Genomic DNA, 6,815 nt, shown 5'->3' on the forward strand with positions numbered 1-6,815 from the left:
TAAACTAATGGAAACATTATTTTACAAGTAAAGTGTCTCATAGTGCCTCTTGTTGTGACTCACTTTTACAATATTAGGAACTAAAAATTTCGATTTATTCTTCTTGGTAACTTTGTACTCTATTAGGGTTGCTTCGGAAATATTATTATTATAGTTGTGAGTACGTGGTAGAATTAACTTTATGATATGTAATAATGAAAGTTATCACAAAGGTAATCTTCATTTCATTAGATGGTACATTTACCATTTTGTTCGTGTATTGATACTATTGTCAATTGATTCTTGTTTTAGTGGTTGTTTGATTGTGGATGTGGTTGACTTTGATATAAGTAATTTGATATCAGTAATTGATTGATGGTAGAGTTAACTGCACATAAATGTATCTAACTTACTGATTGTTGTCGTTGTATGCAGTGTAATTATGAACCATCTTATATGTATAATAATTATGTTCTAGAATCTGTAGATTGATAAAGTTGTGCTAATTACCAAAAATGGAAAATACTGGTTATTCGATGAAGTGGTCGTTGGATTACATACTGTAGATAGATATGTTTCTGTGCACTTATTGCTTACTGTTATAGATAATTAACCTGTTATTGTAAATTATCTATAGCCGAGGAGATATAGAAAGCACTGTAGGTGAGTCTTAGTCTGTTTCTTTATTTTGGTTGTGCTGCATTTTTGATAATATTGATGTTTTGCTGTTAAACATTAAAAAAGGTGTTTATATCATCAGTCACCAAAATTACTTACTATATGGCCAAGTATTTATCGGTTGTCATTTGTAATATCGGTTGTCAGTTGTAATCTTCTTTCTCATATAATTAGTTGGCAGTGCATTCCTCTAGTAATTAGTGCTGTCTCCTTTTTAAAGCTTTACAGAGATGTAAACTTTTCAAATTGCCCACTGTGTAATATTGTTAGGAGTTTTTCTAATGATAGATTGATAGCCCTAAGGGCTATCTTTAAGAAATATTTAATGTAATAAAAGATGGTACCTTTAAGTTAGTGGAGTAGTTATTAGTCAATTATCTTTAGAAAATCTCTATTGTTAGTACTTTGGTTAATGATACAAACACAGAATTAACTTTTTACGGGGCTGTATTTTTTCTTTTCTTAACACCATTAAGCTGAAGATGAGTTTACCGGATCGCGCCGGAAAAACGGAGTTGGATACGGCGGTGATGAGGTAATCGGTGGTAAGTTGGTGTCAAAGCCTTCTCTAAGGGGTCATTTCATTAACAGTGATCTCACCAACACTGATCAGTGACCGATTGAGTGTATTAGGGTTAAGGTAAATGTAAACTAAAGGTGCATGGCATTTCAGATCCAAAACATTGAATTAATTTCATTTTTAGTTTCCATTGGTAATTTGAAGGTGAATCCGCATAATGAAGATTTAAATGCCATATGTTTATATACTTTTTCAGTGGACTAACAGTATGAACCAAGGTGCATAACTACCTCTTCTAATGCTTCTTAAGGTTGATAAATATAGTTTACATTAAAAAAAAAAAAAAAAAGGTGTCAACTTTGTACAAAATTAGTTTGTTTGACTACCATATTCAAAGTGTAGGTATTCTTGCTATCGGCAGATCCAAAAGTTAACCATTTTTTAGCAAATCCAGTTCATGTACTGATCCGTTACGATGAGGTGGACACAACGCTCACGTAAGGATGAAATAAATGTGCGTATGTTCTTGTATTGAATTAGCAACAGAGATATAGATAAGTATAAATAATTGGAACAAGAACAAAAGTTAATATGGGGAAAATAGTTTGTTTTATTTCTCTCTATTTATGTTTACGAAACAAATCAAAATAGAGGCCTAAAAACCACACTCTCTCATCTACTAATTTATACTAGTAACAATGAGGCTACTCTCTCCATCATCCCACGTGCAATTGCAAGAAAAAAGGATCATGGGCTAGTTGGCAAAGTCCTCTTCTCAACGTACACTTTGATGCCGAGAAGATTGGATCAAAGTTTGACTCTTCCAATGTAACGACCCGACCAAAACCGTTATTGACGGCGTCGTTAACTTAGGTCCCGTTGCGTGGTCGTAGTCCCTATATGAGACTCGTTTGACCAAAATTATGTCGCGTTCATTTGAAAGGTACAAAGTTTAGTTTAACAAACGGATCGACAATAAGTTTAAGTTTACAAAGTTATAAAGTATGAATGAAATAACTTGCGACATAATTAGTTTGAAACCACAGTTGCTATAAATAGCGTAAGTAAGTAGACAAAAGTTTGAATCCAAAAATGCTATCCCTAGCGTATGCATGCATGGTAGACTCCAATCAAGTAATCAAAGAGTGCGGAAGCATGTATCAAATAGCCATGTGAAAACCTGAGAAAACATAGAAGAATCTGTCAACGCAAAAACGTTGGTGAAATCATAGGTTTGAGTAAGTGAGTAAAAGTAGAGTAAGTCGAACCACAAGATTTGCAAAGTTGAAATAATAGTAGTACATTCTAAAAGTTAATATTCACGAGCACCCAATTATCAAAGCTTAACGTTCCGTCCGTTGAATACCCCATCAATTAGTGCTAGAACAACACTGTTCCCAAAAATATATTTCATTCGTAAACGGTAGCGAACCGTTTGAATGAGGGTTTGTCAAACCCATATGGCCATATAACATAAGTTCTCGCTTACACCATCTGATGTAACTAATGATAATCGGATTGAGGATTTTCGTTCTAAACTCGTATGTAGAATGTTTGTTTTCCCGTTCTTGTGTTCACTTAGTTCAAAAGAATCGTTTATGTTTTCTCATCCCAAAAGTAAGTTCAAAAGAGTAAAAAGTGGGACTATGATCTCACCTCGAGTGCACGAGTATAAAGGTACTTCAACAAGTAAACGTGTGCATGAAAGTTGCTTAGCCTTGACCTAAACAAGTAAGTTATATCAATTGACCGGTTACGACACAAGGTCGGGTGAAATGTGTTCAATTAGTCCTATGGCTCGTTACGACTCGATTAAGTATAGCATGTGAATCACGTTGTCAAGTTTCATACAAGAAACAAGTATAAAAGCATGTTAGAATGATTGTATAAAAGTTTGGTTAAGTTTGACTAAAAGTCAAACTTGGTCAAAGTCAACGAAAAAGTCAACACGCTCGGGTTCGGTCCCGAACTATTTTTCTGAGGTTTTTATTCATATATAAGCATATTAGAACAAGTTTCATGTGAATCGGAGGTCGATAGCTAGTCAAACATTTCGCGTGAAATGCGCCAAAGTGAGCAGAATCTGGCCAGGCGATTCTGCGCGCCGCGCGGGGATGTGGCGCGCCGCGCCACTACCTGGCCAGAGAATTCTGGTCAGTTTTCAAAGTATGCACGAACCAAAACACAAACATTCACATTTTATGATCCGCAAACAATTAGAACATGTATTTTATATCATCGGAAAGCTATTTCGACAAGGAATACAACTAACCACATATCATTAATCAAAAACATCATTTACAATAACCGAAAACTCGTCAATTGATCAAGAAAGGTTTATTTTCAAAGTTTCAAGTTCGTAAAACGTATTTTATGATTCGGGAATCCAATTTACACATACGATATGCCGTTTTGAAGGTAATGAAGCATACATTACAACTAAACACTTACTAATAACATTTCATGGCATTCGAAACGTCAAAAGCTCGTTTTAAGTCTATCAAACCCTAACCAAAATCCGCAAAAATCAATATTCATGTTTTTGAAGTTTTCTTAATCAACCTACGCATCAAAACGAAGCTAGTGATACTAGTAACACAATTAAAACATGAACTTTAACAATCAAACAACATTTAATCTTCCAAAATGCAAGATTAAGCAAACCCATTTCAAATGTTCAAACTAGTTACTTAAAACAACAAATCGAGCAAGTAAATCATATATTCATGCTAGACACGAGCCATAGACACTAACTAACACAATTTCAAATCAAAAACACGAATTTAGAGAAATCTAGAGTTTTAGAAATGTTACCCAAACGAGATGAAGTTGGTACCAAATTGTAGAGGATGAAGAGAGGATTCCAAATATGTAATTTGTTTTGTTGTAAGCCTCCTAGATCGAATTTAGATGATGAATGATTGAATTTGGTGTTTGTGTGTGTGTTCTTGATAGAGAGAAAGAGAGAGAGGTGGATGTAGTGACCCGAACTTTTCCATGTTTATATATATTAATTGAGATTGATATTTACATGATTAAATGTTTCCAACATGTTAAGCAATCAAACTTTTTAAGACTTGATTAATTGAAATATGTTTCATATAGACAATTGACCACCCAAGTTGACCGGTGATTCACGAACGTTAAAACTTGTAAAAACTATATGATGACATATATATGGTTATATATATAGTTAACATGATATTATGATAAGTAAACATATCATTAAGTATATTAACAATGAACTACATATGTAAAAACAAGACTACTAACTTAATGATTTTGAAACGAGACATATATGTAACGATTATCGTTGTAACGACATTTAATGTATATATATCATATTAAGAGATATTCGTACATCATAATATCATGATAATATAATAATTTAAAATCTCTTTTGATATTATAAAGATTGGGTTAACAACATTTAACAAGATCGTTAACCTAAAGGTTTCAAAACAACATTTACATGTAACGACTAACGATGACTTAACGACTCAGTTAAAATGTATATACATGTAGTGTTTTAATATGTATTTATACACTTTTGAAAGACTTCAATACACTTATCAAAATACTTCTACTTAACAAAAATGCTTACAATTACATCCTCGTTCAGTTTCATCAACAATTCTACTCGTATGCACCCGTATTCATACTCGTACAATACACAACTTTTAGATGTATGTACTATTGGTATATACACTCCAATGATCAGCTCTTAGCAGCCCATGTGAGTCACCTAACACATGTGGGAACCATCATTTGGCAACTAGCATGAAATATCTCATAAAATTACAAAAATATGAGTAATCATTCATGACTTATTTACATGAAAACAAAATTACATATCATTTATATCTAATCCATACACCAACGACCAAAAACACCTACAAACACTTTCATTCTTCAATTTTCTTCATCTAATTAATCTCTCTCAAGTTCTATCTTCAAGTTCTAAGTGTTCTTCATATATTCTACAAGTTCTAGTTACATAAAATCAAGAATACTTTCAAGTTTGCTAGCTCACTTCCAATCTTGTAAAGTGATCATCCAACCTCAAGAAATCTTTGTTTCTTACAGTAGTTTATCATTCTAATACAAGGTAATAATCATATTCAAACTTTGGTTCAATTTCTATAACTATAACAATCTTATTTCAAGTGATGATCTTACTTGAACTTGTTTTCGTGTCATGATTTTGCTTCAAGAACTTCGAGCCATCCAAGGATCCATTGAAGCTAGATCCATTTTTCCCTTTTCCAGTAGGTTTATCCAAAGAACTTAAGGTAGTAATGATGTTCATAACATCATTCGATTCATACATATAAAGCTATCTTATTCGAAGGTTTAAACTTGTAATCACTAGAACATAGTTTAGTTAATTCTAAACTTGTTCGCAAACAAAAGTTAATCCTTCTAACTTGACTTTTAAAATCAACTAAACACATGTTCTATATCTATATGATATACTAACTTAATGATTTAAAACCTGGAAACACGAAAAACACCGTAAAACCGGATTTACGCCGTCGTAGTAACACCGCGGGCTGTTTTGGGTTAGTTAATTAAAAACTATGATAATCTTTGATTTAAAAGTTGTTATTCTGAGAAAATGATTTTTATTATGAACATGAAACTATATCCAAAAATTATGGTTAAACTCAAAGTGGAAGTATGTTTTCTAAAATGGTCATCTAGACGTCGTTCTTTCGACTAAAATGACTACCTTTACAAAAACGACTTGTAACTTATTTTTCCGACTATAAACCTATACTTTTCTGTTTAGATTCATAAAATAGAGTTCAATATGAAACCATAGCAATTTGATTCACTCAAAACGGATTTAAAATGAAGAAGTTATGGGTAAAACAAGATTGGATAATTTTTCTCATTTCAGCTACGTGAAAATTGGTAACAAATCTATTCCAACCATAACTTAATCAACTTGTATTGTATATTATGTAATCTTGAGATACCATAGACACGTATACAATGTTTCGACCTATCATGTCGACACATCTATATATATTTCGGAACAACCATAGACACTCTATATGTGAATGTTGGAGTTAGCTATACAGGGTTGAGGTTGATTCCAAAATATATATAGTTTGAGTTGTGATCAATACTGAGATACGTGTACACTGGGTCGTGGATTGATTCAAGATAATATTTATCAATTTATTTCTGTACATCTAACTGTGGACAACTAGTTGTAGGTTACTAACGAGGACAGCTGACTTAATAAACTTAAAACATCAAAATATATTAAAAGTGTTGTAAATATATTTTGAACATACTTTAATATATATGTATATATTGTTATAGGTTCGTGAATCAACAGTGGCCAAGTCTTACTTCCCGACGAAGTAAAAATCTGTGAAAGTGAGTTATAGTCCCACTTTTAAAATCTAATATTTTTGGGATGAGAATACATGCAGGTTTTATAAATGATTTACAAAATAGACACAAGTACGTGAAACTACATTCTATGGTTGAATTATCGAAATCGAATATGCCCCTTTTTATTAAGTCTGGTAATCTAAGAATTAGGGAACAGACACCCTAATTGACGCGAATCCTAAAGATAGATCTATTGGGCCTAACAAACCCCATCCAAAGTACCGGATGC

The sequence above is a fragment of the Rutidosis leptorrhynchoides genome, chromosome 11, assembly GCF_046630445.1.
Source record: "Rutidosis leptorrhynchoides isolate AG116_Rl617_1_P2 chromosome 11, CSIRO_AGI_Rlap_v1, whole genome shotgun sequence".
NCBI lineage: Eukaryota > Viridiplantae > Streptophyta > Magnoliopsida > Asterales > Asteraceae > Rutidosis > Rutidosis leptorrhynchoides.